Source organism: Amphiura filiformis, chromosome 14 (genome assembly GCF_039555335.1).
Source record: "Amphiura filiformis chromosome 14, Afil_fr2py, whole genome shotgun sequence".
Taxonomy (NCBI): domain Eukaryota; kingdom Metazoa; phylum Echinodermata; class Ophiuroidea; order Amphilepidida; family Amphiuridae; genus Amphiura; species Amphiura filiformis.
In genome coordinates this window covers 15641708-15659882 of record NC_092641.1, presented here as the reverse complement: position 1 = coordinate 15659882, position 18175 = coordinate 15641708, and positions in this window count along the sequence as shown.

Here is an 18175-nt window from a genome sequence, read left to right as displayed (position 1 = left end):
TACTGTTAGAGCACATTACTTACTTATCTTGACATTTCCTTCCAGTGGACATCCCATTCATTTGTCAAATATTGTACGAGATCAATTGATTATGTGGTATTGCATGGGTAATTCACTGCTTGGTGAATGGGGTTATTCATCATGGGAAGGGGTACACTCATCACATAGACTGGGATTTAAGCATTACTGTTAGAGCACATTACTTACCTATCTTGACATTTCCACCCAGTGGACATCCCATTCATTTGTTATGAGATCAATTGATTATGTGGTATTGCATGGGTAATTCACTGCTTGGTGGATGGGGTTATTAATCATGAGAGGGGGGAATTTAAGCAACGATATAAGAGCACATTCCTTGCCTTTCATGGCATTTCCTTCCAGTGGACATTCCCATTACAAGTCAGCAATAAAGCATTACTTATGTTACATGGTATTGTATGGATTAAGTAGTGTCTACACTGGCTGATGAGGAAGGGTTTATTCATCCAGAGAGGAGGGGGCATTTAAGTAGGTCTATCAATGTTAGAGCACATTACTTACGCATCTTGGCATTTCCTTCCAGTGGGCATCCCCCATTTGCAAGTCAGATTGATGAGGCATTTTAGAGTTGTTCATTCTGTGATTGATGCAGGCTATTGCATGGTCAATTATAGTGTCTCTAACTCTACTACTGATGATTTAGATGCAGACCTGGGTTTCCCAGAATATGGTCTCTATGGTCTGAATCAGAGAATATGTCATACGCTTCCCAGAATCCTTTGCAACATGACGTATCACCTCACTACATCAAATCACACTCCTATTACTTTGTACGGGTTCCCTTTGTTTTCATGTTGAGATTAGACTGGCTAATCATAGGTCGATAGTCAAGAGATAAACCTATTTTACAAGATATGGATGTGCTCTGTTCATTCAAGTACTTTTTGTCACTATCGACCCATTTTGCCACCAACCTATATAGATAGCAAATCAGTACAGAAAATTGAAATGGAAGAAATGCATTGTGGGAAGTGTAAGATGTGGGTCTGAATGATGTATTCAATTTAAACATGGGAGTTGAGTGTCTTCAGTTTATATGAGCAAAATCTTACTACAAATATAAGTTCAGTGTAGAAATAATGGTATCTAAAGTTATTCAATTATTAAAAACCGGTGGAAGTATTAAATCCATGTATCTCTTTTCAATATTTGTCAACTGATTTAAAAATTTAAAAATTTATTTAAAGCGACAATCAGAGATTTTTGTTTGAAAGATTTTTTGTAATAGCTCCCAAAAAATATTGGTTAGCGTATTCACCTTGATCATAAAAGCTTGTGTTACTATTGCATATAACTCGAATTCTATAAGCACTAATGTATATCCCCAGCAGTGGCTTTTCATGTTCATATCTATTTTTTTCTGAATCTGACAACCTTGCTTGGAAATAATAGTATGTGTGTACTTTTACATTGGCCATTTGCATGGTTTAATTGATAAGCATGTTTTTATATTATTGTCCAAAATGACAACATCTTAACTTAGATCAATTTTATAGTGTCCTAGTTTAGCAATCACACATTGTCTTTTACCTGGACTGGTCATCATAGCCAAGACAAGAGTAATTAACATGCCACATCTATGTGGTTTATTTCAAAGTGGTCATTCATTCATTACATGCTTACAAGGCAGGAAATAAGAGGCCGCACCTGTGTTAAGTGTCCACTCTGCTTTGCGCGTGGAGCTCCTTAATCAAGGATGATGCACCAAACCAACCCTCCCATCTAACTGACAATTGGGATTCATCCCAGTCCTGTCAGAGATAATTTGTCTGTTTTGCCTTGGGTCAGTGGATGAGCTAAAACACTCCTTTACATGGACAGTATACCAGACTTAACCAGTAAAACATTGGGATATTCCAGTTGAAATCCATACACCCCCTGTGAAAGACATGACCTTTATCTTCCACACAGGGAGTGTGAATTTCAAACCTGAATGAAACTCCATTTAAAATCTACACCCCTGTGTGGGAGATTTAAGGTCATGTTTTCCAAAGGGGAAATTAGCAAATTCAATGTTAATTTGGCCCAAAATGTAGTAGACAACATTTCCACTCCAAGAATGTACTCATCACTGGTGGAAATACAATTGAAGTGTGTCAAAATTAGCATCATCCATGCTAATTTGGCAAAAAAATTAGAATTTAGTTATTTTGGTCAGATATAGATGTAAAAGAAGATACACACTGCATATTGGCTAAGCTTCTCCCAGCAGCAGCTCCAATCCCCATCCGTTGTTGGTATGCCATACATCAAAGCATTAGCCTTGTTAAGCAAAATTAGCCATGTTGAAGGAAAACTAATTTTTTAATGCATTAGTATTTTTGGCAACACATTGTCATGCTTTGTGCTATTTATAATTGATATAAATGCTCAAATTCAAATTGAAATTTTGTCTTTAATCAAAAGCCAACCAAAGCTGTATTAAAACTTATGTGCATATAGCTTGTTTGTTTAGTTAGTAGGGGCTCTTAAAAACAGATAACCCAAATTATCCATGTTTGGATGCTTCGTTTATGCTTGAGAGCTAGATCTATGTACAAAACCACAATTTATACTTGTGCTGTTTTCTGCACCATTGACTGTCGCCAAGCATCTGGACGATGACTAATCTAAATTAGCTTCATTTGAATGAATTAATGTTTTATACTTTTTTTTTTTTTTTATACCAAAACTGTGATTTTTTTCATCAATTTTCTACACTATTGACTGTATGTGAAACCCACCTGCAAGAACCATCTGGTTTGATCAACCAGCAAATATACAACTATTGTCTACATGGTATGATTCACTCTTTTAACTTCTTTTAACCAAGTGTCTTTGACCCTCATCCCAGGCGTATGTATCCGTGGCTACCGGATGTTGGGAGGATGTGGTCATCATGAGCACTAAGGATGTTAATGAATAGGAAGTTTCAATTGGTCAATATAAATGATCGTATTATTATCATTTGCACAGGTTAAGTTTTTACTTAATTCCATTTTAATGCTCTCCATGTGAGTGTCGACTGCAGACAACAAGTTTTAATTTTTTTACACTGCTTATATTTAGGCTATGAGCTATTTTTGATCATATGCTCAACTTTAGGAGTTTATGATGAAATAAGACCAAATGTAATGAGATAATTATAGCATATAATGCACATTTGAATGGAGCACATTTTTGTTAGGGTGTTTTATTGTTTTATGTCTATGTCAATTTGGTTCAGTCTTTGGTACACTTTTGATATGAAATTGGATCAATCATTGGTCGAGCTATGAGTTTTAAAAATAGTAGTCGAGTACAATATTTCAAAATTCATAGCGAGACCAATAAATAGTGGGCGTAAAACATCGAGTTTTTCATGTTTTGGATCCAATATTTTCACACACTTGGACTCATCAAAACATAATAATGATTTCAATTATAGGCAGCATCAAATTACTGTTCAGGCTGCTCATTTTTGGAGTCTGTTAATAATTTCTGATAAAGTCTTTTGGTTCTTGAAATAAAATCAAATGTTGTTATATAATTTTATAGAACAGAATATAATAAATATTTTAATGGAGCACGTTTTGTGTTGGGATTATTCATTGCACATGTATTATATCTATGTTAATTTGGTCCATTCTTTAGTACACTTTGACTGAAGACATGTATAAGCTAAAAGTCTCATTACACAGTGGCATAGCCAGTGGGCAAAGGGGGCCAGCTACCCCCTCACGAGAAGTCTTTTCCCCTTCAAAGTAAATTGGGTTTATTATCTGTCACAAAAATTGAGCTATTTCCCAACATTTCTACACTAAAACCATAGTTAGCAACCAACCAACAAGTTTTACCCTATAGGCATTTAGTGACATATCATGTTTTGCTACGAGGCTTTGATTGAAAGTGATGTTTACATGGTAAATAAAATCATTTATCAGATCCAAATTGGAACACATGTATTGCAATATATCTGTATTAGCAATATGGTGGAAACATTGCTCCACAGAAGTCTAATCTTATAACCAGGTCACAATAACACATGAAACTTTTAAGATAAAAAAAAACATGCATTTTACTTCCATGTCAGAATAAAAAGTATTTGCTATATCAGGCAATTCCAGTTGAAATTCATACACCCCTATGGAAGACATAACCTTAATACTATAATCTTCCACACAGGCAGTGTGAATTTCAAATGGGGTTACCTGAATGGGTGACTCTATTTAAAATATACACTCCCTGTGTGGGAGATTAATGTCATATCTTCAATAGGGGGAGTATGGATTTCAACTAGAATAGCTTATCAGCTCATCACCTGAAACCAGGTTGTGAAAACATAAAACCTGGAAAATAATATTGTAATTTACAAGTAAAATATAAACTTGATTTATCTTCACCTTAAAATTGTTACATTGCATTTTAGCTGCTTATATCTCATTATCACAATCATATTAGAGTAGTCAAGAAAAAAATAGGTGACAATTAATTAGTTCTTATCAAATATTGGAATATTAATAAATTTTGGAGATAAGTTACAGACTTTATATACATGTTAATAATAGGTTTTCAATAGGTTTCTTCCATTCAAATATGTTATGTAAGACTTGATCCAAGTCTAGAGGAGGTACATGATGTAATAACTTCACAACCAGAGGCACAACCTGTTCTCTTCAAAGCGCTGGTATTCCAGTCTTTATTTTAACGCTTTTACACAGAAATTAAATCAAATTTTGAATAAGTTGTTAAAAATTTCAAAACTATAAAATATTCAGTAATGTTTTCAAATCAGCTTTTCATTTGCTTCAAAACGAGTACAAACATCACTTGGCGCATAGGTTACAGAAATAATGGATGGTATTTTTAGATTTGTGAAACCATTTTGACTTTCATATGAAAATTGATAAGAGATTAACTTAAGTTCCTGCACTCATTAGAAAATCATGCTTTCCCAAGATGCATTGTTGAAATTTTGCTAAATCACACATGAAACCTTGCTATAGATGAATCCAATGAGCCAAGTCATGGTCAGGATTTGGTCAGCCATTATTGGGTCCCCGTAACACCAATTAAAGCCGCTTAAAAATCGATGTTAGATTCATTTCACATGAGATTGAGCCGACGGGGACCCAGCTTTGGCTGCCATTGTGTGAAATTGGATTCGTCTATGCTTTGCTACATAGGAAAAATTGTAACTGTTTATCTTACAAATTAATTGATACATTGGCCAGGTGCACTTGTTGAAAAAGACATTAAAGTGCACCTTTTGAGAAAAAGGGACAATTTCAATGTTTTTGTACAAAAAAATGAACTTTGACATACATTTTTCCTTCAAAAAGGACTGATGTTCAATGTATTTTACAGAAAATAATGGACCTTTATAATTTGAAATAACATTGGGGGGGGTGCATCACACCGCTCTGGCTACAGCTTTGCTATACTATAAGTTGTGATGTGAAGGCATGCTGGGAAAACTTTCTCTGCTGTAATCCCTGCATCTATATACATGTATAATACAAAAACAGGTGGTATTTCTATTGATGCAAGAGATTGAAAAGACCCAAAAATATGTGTGGCATTTTTATAACCTTAAATTTATATGAACTGCATTAGTTGTGACATGTTAAGGAAACATGGGTTTATAGAAAGTCATGTTCAATATAAAAACTTCCTAAAACAGGTCAGATAGGAATGATATTATGTGTGTAGTATAAGGTGGCACTAAAACATATTTTGTTTGAAATTGAGTGTTAACAAACTTATTTTGCCCAAGTCGGTCTCAGATTGATTGTTAATAGACAACACTTCAGGTTCATTTCACCCCAGAAAGCATGAAGTAAAGCAGTATGCAGACTTTTTATTAGAAGTACAATATTGTGTGTAACATATCTACGTTATTTAATCTATTGACATTCTATTTCCAGTAATGTTTAAGTTCTAATGAATGTTTGATGACGTAAAATCGATAATATATTTCTACCAGATATTATACGTAACATATTATCGATTTTACGTTATCAAACATTCGTTAGAACTTAAACATTACTGCAAATAGAATGGCAATAGATTAAATAACGTAGATATGTTACATACAATATTGTATGTCTAATACTCGGAGTCTGCATACTGCTTTAGTGTCACTAGCTCAGCAAGGTTTCTATTTGACTGACTTACTCACAAATGATTCACACTCATATTATCACAGCTCTTTTCAGGGACACCATCAGTTAACTTTATTCCTACAAGGCCAAAAAAAGGTTTGTTTCAAAGCTCACGAGCGGTTTGAAAACAAATGCGAGATGCATTTTTGTTTTTGTTTTGTTTTTGTTTTTTGTTTTTTTTAATTCCTGACTTGGTATTTTTATGGTATTTTGAGAAAAAAAAATCTGATTTTGAAATCATTTTTTTTTCAATACAAAAATATCCGCATTTTTTTTCTGCAAATTGCGCGATTTTACAAACGTGCGCGCAAGCTTTGAGACTTTTTTTTTGCCTAATATATTAGGTTTAGGACCAGAAGTCCCTATTTGCAATAGCTGCCCCATAGACAATTTGGATCATTTCTGCATTCTATTGCTGATAGGGCTTTCTTGCCCTAAGGCCCCCATGCCTACTTTATCTCCTACATACATAATATTTTATGCTAAAAATACATAATGAGGGTTAGAATGCCTTGTTTGCAATAGCTGCGGGTGCCATATTCATAGATTGTGTACAATATAGAATGCAGACATTGTCAAATGTCTATAGGGCAGCTATTGCAGATAGGACCTTCTCAGGAGGCAAGGACAGTTTACAATCAGACAATTTGTTGAAGAAGTTATCCCTAATAAGGATTAAGGCATGGCAGTTTTATACTTGGTTGACCAGAAACCAATAGCCACTATTTTACAAATTCTTACCAAAAAGTTGTCTCAAATAAACTGTTGTGATAGTTACAAACTTTTTCTACTGCACATCAGCTCGTAATCGACGGGCCTTATAACATTGCGGATTGATATCAATATATTTTATTTTGAGAATTGCCTTATGACATCTCGCCAGAAGCATCACAGATTATTACTTTGTCTACTTTATTTTCCATGCACAATATAGACCAGACAGGTGAACTATATCACTCTTAATGTGGGTCTACTTTTCGGCATAGTGGTAAAAGCTTAACTTTATTCCTACCGATTTCAAGCTGATCACAGTATACATCATAACTCTAGCTTTGCAATTGACACCCTGTTAGTTTGTACTCTCCCCCTTTTCCCTCATCAAACTTTGTCAACTCAAAATCAATTCATCACCTTGTTCCTGTACGTGCGTGTATTGACCAGCCAACCTCATCAAGTTTCCATCCATCTCCCCTATATGTAATAACACACCTTACCCAGGTATCTCACACCATACAATATAAGCTTGCATAAACTACGACTTAGTGATTTCTACCCATGTGGCTTACAAATCCTTACGCATGCGATGCTACTGAACAGGGTTTTTCGTCATCACAACTTTGGAACTGTTTTCAATAATTGCTACAAATATACAATGGATCAACTTAGTTTTTAATATTATGCATCCTGATTAAGAATTAACTGATAAAGATAACAAAATTTAGAAGTTGATTACAAAAAAAATCCTATTTTGCAGCAAGTTGATATTTTACGAGACAGTTTAGATGCAGTGTACATAAGGTTATACCAGTTAGATTGAGATGTAATATTGTTATAGGCATCAGAGCGTCATGTATTAAGGATTAGAGACATGATATAGCAAGGCTGACCACTCAGTGTGATCACATACATGATCCGTTTACCTCTAATTTACCTGTCTGCATGGGTTACCATGACGATTCGTAATCAAATAACAACATTCAGGATGGGTTGTTAGGGTTTTGATTAGTAGCATTATGCAACAGTTGATATATAAGTTTCTTTGGTTCAATTAAGTGACATTTAGAGTATTTAGTCCATTAGCTCAGATGATGTTGGTTATTTTGATTGTGAAATTAGAATATGTTTGTTACAAGAAAAAAAAGTAACACTTCTAGGTGTTTTTTTGGGAGGGGGATGTGACTTTTTCATGTACATTATATACCATAAATACTTACTTTTTAGCCATTTTACATTAATTTGATCTCCCATCAACAAAGTACACTTTCGGCTATGACACTTACAAATTTGTATCCTCTTACTTGATTTTGCAAGGTTACTAACAAAATCGTCGCTCCCAAGACATAGTGGCGTATCAGCCATTTTTGACAAAATGAGATAAGATCAGTTTCATAATCTATGTATAAAGCTCTACATTCTGACAAACTTTCAAGACATGCATGTCATTTATTAATAAAGTATTATCACTAATTAGGTCTGGTGTATCTCACTCAATGGAAGTATTGTGTACAACATTCCCCTTGTTTTGGACGACATAGTGGCGTATCAGTAACATACGCCACTATGCCGCAAATATGTGACATACACCACTATTTTGGTATATCGCGGCTGTGTGGCCAATATGGATATGAATTCAACTATTATTCGACATACTGGCGTATCACGTGCCGTATGTAAATTTTGAATGGAGAATAATTGTTCAAAATTTTGACATACTGGCGTATAAGTTTTAATGACTAATTATGGAAGACATGACCTTAATCTTCAGAGTCACCCATTCAGGTAACCCCATTTGAAATTCACATTCCCTGTGCTGAAGATTAAGATCATGTCATGTTGAATATTAAGATCATGTCTTCCATAGGGGGTGTATGGATTTTAACTGGAATAGCACAACCAGCCAACCCACAGCAGTACACCACTGATGATATCAAGCTTTATAATGACACAATTATTTCTCTAAAATTATGTGATAGTTGTTGACCAATTTGAAACTCTCTTTGGAAAACAACGACAACGCCAAGATAAAAATAATACGTGAAAATACTTCCATGTCCTGTTGTATGTTTCCTCACATTCTTTATAATTCAATAAAGATTATATATAAATCTTTCATATCCTCCCACCAGACAAGACTGCCCTGAAAACTCAAACAGTGTTGTCAAAACTATCCCGCCCAACTTGCGGTCAAATTGTAACGGTGCCCACTTTTTCTTGTAGCTCTTTGTTTCTTTCAGGTAACAAACAGCCAACAATTGTGGTGTGGAGTTTCAAATAGCACCCAAATTGTATTGTAATGATGAGTTTCTATGGGAAAGGAAGTTATCATGTTAAATAATAACATTTAAGATTCACCCAATTGAGCTACTTTTCATCAGCTTGGCAACATTGAAATAAAGCACTGACCTTGCAGTCTATCTGTTCCCATCTTAAGCTTAATTCTCTGTCCCTAAGTACAAATAATTCAAAAAATATTACTTGTTATTTTCCCGAAGTGACTGGCAATTTAACCAAAGGTTTCTTTATGGTAAATAAAAAGAAATTTAAAGTGATTCAAGATGGGTTTTCAATGTTTTGCGTGTTTGTTTGTTTGTTGTTTTATATTTGAATTATTCATCATCATTAGGGGCAGATATAGGATGTTTAAAATGCTGTTTTGCATCTGACATCTTCTGCTGATAGTAGCATTGTCCATGTGCTATTGATAACTGATAGTAATGTTTCGCACTATTGCTGATAACAGCAGTGCATATTGTGCTATCTACTGAAGATAGCAATATTTTGCATGGCTGTATACTGATGGTGTAAGCAATAAACTGTGTAAGCAATATTTGCAATCTTCTGCTGATGGCTGCTCATGAGCGATCTGCTGAAGATGGTAATATTTGTAACTACGCTCTAGGACTACTGCTGGTAGCAATATCTGTCATCTTCTACTGATAGCAGCATTACCCAAGTGCCACTGATTGTCAAATGTGTTACATGGTTGTCTTCTGCTGATAGCAGTACAGAGATTGTGTTATCTACTGAAGATAGCAATGTTTTGCATGGCTATATACAGATGGTGTAAGCAGTAATAGTGTAAGCAATATTTGCCATCTTCTGCTGATTGCTGATAATGCTATCTACTGAATATAGTAATATTTGGGCCTACTCTCTAGGGCTAATGCTGGTAGCAATATATCCTGCAGCTGGTAACAGCATTGCCCATATGCTATCAATTGCCAATATTTGTTTTATACAGTTGTCTACTAATAGCAGTATACATATTGTGCTATCTACTGTAGATAGTAATATTTTGCATGGTTATATACGATACTGATGGTGTAAACAGTAAACTCTGTTAGCAATATGTCATCTTCTGCAGATAGCAGTGTTGCTCATGTGTTATCTACTGAAGATAGTAATATTTATAACTGTTCTCCAGGCCTACTCTTGATATTTTGCCAAATGTCCACTGATTTAGCATGCAGTACAAATATGTAGTTTATCAGAATTGTACACAACTTCCTGAAATTTAACAAAATTGGCTAAGAGATTTATTTATCAAAATTGAGCAAGATTTGCTGTAATCTATTAGAATTTCAGTAGATAGCATAATTTTGGCAAATTTTAAGCATTTTTTTTCACTATTTATTGCATAACAGCAATTGTGTTGATTTGCATGATTTACCGCTTTTCACCAAGTGACAAGGGGGAATAGCTAGTAATTTTGGGACACCCTGTATTGATTGCTGGAAATATAGCAGTCGTGTGTAGAGTGTTAAACACAGTCTGTGGCATCATCAGACTGTTTTAATCCAAGCCTCCAGATAGCCTAGTTTAGCTTAGTAGTGACAGTATCAAATGAGGTTTAATAATAACGACATAGTCTGGCATTTATACAAGAAAATGTAGACGTACCACAACATGACTTTAGCGTATCAGATATTTATGTGACCGTATTTTATGCGGCTATATCACTTACATTTACAAAAGGTAGAAAGATACCATATTGTATGAATTGACAGGTTTAATTTGAGTAAGAAAATGGGCTATTCCAGTTGAAGTCCATACGCCCCTTATGGAAGACATGACCTTTAGCTTCCACACCGGAAGTGTAGAATTTAAATGGAGTCACCCATTCAGATTGCCTCATATTTTGAAATCCCCACCCCTTGTGTGGGAGATTAAGGTAATGTCTTCCATACAGGGTGTATGGATTGCAAGTGGAACAGCCGAATCTTAGCATAGATTCATTTTTCGTTACTATGACTTTCAAGTCTGCAGCAAGCATAATCTTGGACAACTTTCCAGTTACTACCACACAGAATAAAGCAATTGTGACGTGTCATGTCAAAAGGAGACACTTTTGGGCAGGATCGTAAATGGAGAAATGGCCAAAAATCTGCCCGGGGGTGATTTTTTCACAATTTAGGTATGTTGCGAATTTGTGATGTTATTAATGTTTAAAATATTGTCTGATAGATTCAGATCGAAATATAACTGGCATCTTGTATTTTTTGAGACATTTTTCAAGGTAATTCCTACTCTCAACATTGTGAATAATATTTTGAAAGTCCGATATCTCGATTTCCAATTTTATTATTATAACTTACAAACTCAATATCTTCGCTTAGGAATGTCCGATTTCATTGGGGAAAACGGCGTTGTGGAGCAAAATATCTCTATATTTAAGATATGTTAAAACCTCAAAATTGTTAACCTGCCCAAAAGTGTCTCCTTTTGACATGACACATCACAATTCTTAATTCTTATCGTTGTAACTGGATATCTGTCAAAGATTTTGCTTTCTGCCTTTGAACCCATCTTAGCTCAAAATTGAGCTATAATGTCATCAATCAATATTTCTATATAAATTATTTAAACATATCACAGCTAGTCCAAATTGACCATTACCGCCATTGTTTCCGTCTGTGTCCATGTTGAACTGTCCTAGTTTGCTACCAATTAAGTAAGACACAGGAAACTATAGTACCATCATGTATTGCTTACTGTAAGTCATCAAGGGAGTTTCATTGTTAGGCTGGAGATAAAGCGACAAAAAACACTGTTTTATGGACGAACAAGCTTTTCAAGTAGGGTCAGTCGTTCTGGATTTTTTTCTGGAGGGTAAACGACCCTAAAATATCACTGAAAGTTTGAAAAATCTGGCAAAATTTGATGTTTTTTGTCTGTGTTTTTGGTAAACATATTTTGAAAATGCGTGAATTAAAAAGAAATATTCAAAATCAATCAATTTTGGCCAAAAAATGGCTGATTTTTTAGCAAATTAAAAAATAAAAACAAAACAAAAAATGTCCTACAAAATTTCTGGAATTTATGCATCCTAACATGGGGTGTTGTTTAAAAGGTTACACTAGTAACTTGTTTCAAATTTACCTAACCATTTAAATATTTACAAAAGATAAAAAAAGGTAAAATTTTGCACAAATCATGAATAGTTTGAAGTTAGAAACATTACTGTGTAAATGTTTAAGCAACCATATTAACAGTGTATTTATGACATATGTGACTGAAAACCACACACAGTTTGCTGCACGCCAACATGTAAAATCCTGGTAAAAAAGAAATGGCAGAGGTACATTCATGTCGTCGTTATTCACAAAACGTAGTCAATGTTTTGCTGTACTGAAAACCCCTACCCCATCAGCTCACCAGCCATATTCGTTATACTGCGCCATCATTGATTATCGTTATTAAACCATGGCATTCTAATACCGTAAAACAATTTTTTTTACATAAGCAGTCAGAAGCAGTGAATTTTACCCAATTTTGTTTTTAATTGAGGTTGAAGTGCTTTTGAAAAATAATTTTAATTGTCTAAGTACCAACATGCCTAGTATAGGATTAGTCTTATGGTAACTTTAGGATTTTATTATCAACTTACTGGTGTAAATGGAACAAATCCACCTGTCTCTAACACATTAAACACCAGCACCACTTTACCCCCTCTAGGTATGATCACACAGGAGATTACCTCAAGAGTTAAGTTACCTTTGAGGTAAGATGAATCTCCTTATCACAGACTAGGTATGATCACTTGGGAGATCACCTCAAGAGTTAAGTTACCTTTGAGGTAAGATGAATCTCCTTATCACAGACTAGGTATGATCACATGGAAGATTACCTCAAGAGTTAAGTTACCTTTGAGGTAAGATGAATCTCCTTATCACATGGACTTGTCCACATACACTCTTATCAGGACTGTTTAACATGCTCAATGTTAAATGGTGTTGGTTTAAATGTTCCAGTTTTGCTCAAGATTTCTCAATTATTCATCTTTTTTTTTTTTTAATATTTATTTTGCCCATAGCCCTATATTTATTTCTGGGGGAGGAGAGCATGCAGAAGCTAAAAAGTGGCCTTTTATGACTTTTTTCCCTTCACAAAAGGGGTGATTTTAACATTGTTTCTTGAAGAAAAAAAAACACCTTATTAGAATTTTTCCTTGAAGAAAGGGCTGAAAAAAGTGGACTGTTTTTGGATTTGCACTTTGGGAATGCGTTGCACCCTCTTGGCCAGCTACATAGCTCTGTCTGTGAGAAGAGTAAGCAAAAGATGATTCTGCTGTTACATACGTAGGTGAATTGCAATGCAATCCCAGTATGAAGAACTTCCTACAGAGGTACTAACTCTGAAGGATTGCTTAGAGGTAATGTGCTACCACAGAACCTCCATGGTACGGTCTGATTTGTTAATCTAATTCATGTTCTAGAGGTAGCTTATCTACCTCAGAGGTAGATTCTACCTCTAGTGTCATCTGAACATGCCTTTTGCAGAATTGCTTTGAGGCAATAAGCTATCACAGACATCGCTGAGGTAAAGATCAAGTTTGTTAACCCCAAATCGTGTTCACACTGGTGTTAACTCTAACCTACCTCAAAGGTCTCTTACCTCTGAGGCAAGTCTTGATTCTAATGCCATCTGAACATGCCTTAAGACAAATTCCAGCAGTGACAATAACAATGCTACCCATCCTTGATAGATACGGGAGGAAATGAAACCAGATTACGATAGATGGGTCTAGTCTTCCATACTCCGCCTCGATAGGCGCGACCCAAATTGAAATGCATAGCGTGGTAACAGGAAACGACAGTGATTGGAAACGCTGTGGAACGTAGAAATGAAACGCGTCAAAGTCATGTCAAGATGTGATTTACAACTCATCATGCTAGTGGTAGAAAGTCGTATCTGATTAGGATATAATGTCTCCTCTATGGGACACACTGCACATACAGCACTAGCGATATCCTTAGGCCCTGTTTCTCACATTCCTCACAATCCAGAGGATTCTTGGTTTAGAGCGCATATTCTGGAGTATTCTCAGTTTTGAGGCAGTTCCCAGCCAGTGGGTCAAACTGCGGGGTCCCAAGATCACTCGGGAACCGACCCAGGAATAAGATGGGACATCTGACACAATTTTTGTAATGGGATTGTGAATGGTTCGATTCAATGGGGATCAATCACCTTAAAAAGTATCCAAGACATTGCTTCCAGATCATATCAGTGGTGCATCACACCAATACCCATACATTCATAATATCATAGGTAGTTTGTTACAATTCCAAGGTACCCTGATCTGCTAGATCTTTACACATATACATTTTGCTGGTAAATTGTAAGAGGGTCATTACCAGCCTACAATTTAGTAGCCCAATTGGGCGATTTGTAAGATTTTTCTCACAACTTGTGAACATTTTGAACAATCTGAGCAATTTATCAGTCATCCCCAACCTCTCTTTTGTTGCAAATTTCAATGTACCAAATCTTACAAAAAAGCCAAGTGTTTGATTCTAAAGTATTAACTAGAAGAAAGACAAAATGGAACAGGTGGTATATTAATTTACCATATCTCACTAACACCGTCTGACTGTTTCTGAAAACCGCATTATTATATTATACTTTAACCATTCAAATTATGCAACTCTAGAGGGCGTATGCAAGTACTCCGTTGGAATGATTGAGTGTTATCATAACTGATGATACGGAGCCCTCATCTGAATTAATGCACCATGCGAGATAGAGCTGCCATCATTATATCAATCTAAGCACATATATCCATATCATTGAATGTGAATTGGGCTATTCCATTTAAAATCCACACTACCCCTGTGGAAGATTTAGATAAAGTCTTCCAGAGAGGGAGTACGAGTTTCGAATAGAATAGACAATTGGGTAACTTCCATTTGAAATACTCACTCCAGTTGTGGAAGATATAGGTAAAGTCATAGTGCAGGGGGAGTAGGGGTTTCAAAATGGTTAACCCTGACCAATTACATTTGAAAACCATCCTCCCCCTGTGGAAGATATGTCCAAAACAGGGGTAGTGTGGATTTCAACTGGAATAGCCCAATGCCAGGTATATATATTATGAATACCTTCATGACAAGTTGGGGTCATGTTTTCTGTATATCACAAACTTCTTCCAAATGGAACTACTTTCTGAGTGGATGAATACACTGACACATCACAATCTAGCGCAGCAATTTACTGTAACACAGAATCTTTTTTTCCGTTACATAGTGCTGCCCCGTGAGGGACCTAATCAAACCGGACGTGGATCCTCGCAGGAAACTTGTGCGTTCATTAAGGGACAATACGCCACCAAAGGTGGCCCGGGGCTCAGTGCACCGATACCGGATGCCACACATTGCGATACATCGTTGATAATAATATCTTCCTTTCTGCAACACCAGAACAAGCCAAATGCATCATTATACTCACTACACTATGGTCCTTTAGGGCTAGTACAAGCTTTTCATACCGTAATTGTATATATTCAAGTCTGGCCCTCATACACACATACACCTAAAGTAAACTACTCCATCTACTATATTGAAAACTATTATATACAGGTATGTTCCTTCTCTCTTTTCCCTCGCTTTTTTCCGCTGAAAATTTTCTCAATGTATTATCCATCAATAAATGATAAGAGAATAATACGCTATGCGTTATTATACACATACGTTGGTAATTTCCCTCGATAACGAACCCAATTGTTTGCTGTAATAATTTCCCTCGTTGCAAGGTTGATAAGAATTTTATTTATCTCACCTAAGCAGGTATGCGTGACATAATCAAGCAAAATCAGTCGGTTGTCGGATGAAACCAGTTTTGAGGGCTATAGTGGAAGAAGGTCCCATCTGCAATAGCTGTCAAGTATCATGTATGATATAGAATGCAGAAATTGTCAACATATCTTATAGGGCAGCTATCAGTCATTTAGTGCAATAAGGCCCCATCTGTAATAGCTGCCAGGTGCCACATGTACAATATTGAATGCAGAAATTGTCAAAATATCTATAGGGTAGCTATCAGTCATTTGTTGTAGTGAAACCACCTTAAAGGGTTCAGTCCAAGAAGGCCCATCTGTAATAGCTGCCAGGTGTCATATGTGTACAATTTAGAATGCAGAAACTAGCAAATGTCTATAGGGCAGCTATTGTAGGTAGGGCTTTCTTGTACCATATCCCTTGATGTAACCGATGATAAAAGCACAATAGCTGCCAGGTGTCATATAATTATGTATAATATAGAATGCAGAAATTGTCAAATGATTATATGGCAGCTATTGCCGATAGACTTTCTTACATTTTATCCTGTGATGTAACCAATGATAAAAGCACAATAGCTGCCAGGTGTTCTTTCTGTACCAAAAACTACAATATAGAATGCAGAAATTGTCAAATGATTATATGGCAGCTATTGCAGATATGGCCTTCTTGTGCTAACCCTCAGTTTCAAATTTTCTTGTTGTTATTCTTGTTCATTTATTAAGCAACATTATTCTAAAACTGTTCTTAAAATTGGACAAGCCATTCCTAAGATGTGATTATTTCCATGTTGCTAAAAATAACGAAAATACAACACCACCATTTGAGAACTTTCTTTTTGTAATATTATCTGAAATTCAATTTACCAACAAATGACTTATTTGGGATGAACCTGTCATAGATTGTATTATGAATTTAATATCAGCTGTATGGTGGCAAGGGTATCAATACCCAATAGAGGAGAATATGTTCTAGATCTATTGAGGAAAACACAAAGCACCGGCATACTTGCTGCTCAGATCAGTTATTGATAACAGCGCAAATATTAGGGCTTAGTTAAGCCTTCTTTTTTCTTCACTTCTGTTTAATAATTTAATGCTGTATCTTACGTTTCAATTAAAATATTGTAGTGTGGAGCTAAGAATCAAATAAAATGCCTTATTGTGTTCTCCTGATACCATGGACATTGACCCTACTTTTTAACAAAATGTCTGAATGATATAATGCATATTTGCAGCATTGGATATATTTATAAATAAAGCTGCGTTCACACTCCCATCACATTTACATTGCGATGGACAAAAGTACTGTAACTTCTCCGGAATGAAAAAATATGATAACTTTGGGCAAATTGTATAATATTGTCGCACAGCGATGTATTGAAGAGTGTTGAGGACCAGGCAGTGATTTTTGATGCTTTGCCACGTCGCAATGCACAGTGGAGTCTGTACAGCGCTTGAAAGCACGGGTCGTATCGTCATAGGGGCAGGTGCCTCCCAATCGATTGCAAAATTTAGAAAATCTCATAGGAAAATTGCCAAAAAGTGGCTTGTGGCCCCCAATCAGACCCGGTGCCCTCAATCATGGTCGATGCCCCCCTCCCAATATGATGAACCACGCTACACCACTGCTTGAAAGATCTAATGGATGACTGCTATCACCTTGTTTAAATGTCTGTCTTATAGCGTTATACTGATTTACTGCTCTCAATAATTTTGCAAGAGCTTTCCTAACTCTTCTTTCAAAAGAGTACAGTCTTTGACCATTTGTATTATCCCTTTTGCTTACTATATAAAACTAGTTTACGCAAACTCTATAGTTATTAATTTTGAACAATATTATTATTTCCTCTTTGCTTGATTAGATTTGACTCAATAATGCGTATCTATTTAAAACAAATCCCTGATACATCCAGCCCATCACTTAAGAAATAAGTAACGGTCAATGCTCATTGTCCTATGGCCCAATAACCTAAAAACAGGTGTCACAGTTTATTTCTTCCAAGCCTTGATTGGAATTGCAGTGTCTACTTCCCCACCAAACACAAGTGTGTTTGAAAACATTGTAAAAACATTTTTCAAAATGTTTTAAATGTTTTTGTATTAAAGATTGTGCTATTCCAGTTAAAAACCATACACCCCATACAACCAAGACATGACCTTAATATTCCACACAGGGAGTGAGAATTTATAATGGAATTACCAGAATGGGTGACTCCTTTGAAATCTACACCACCTG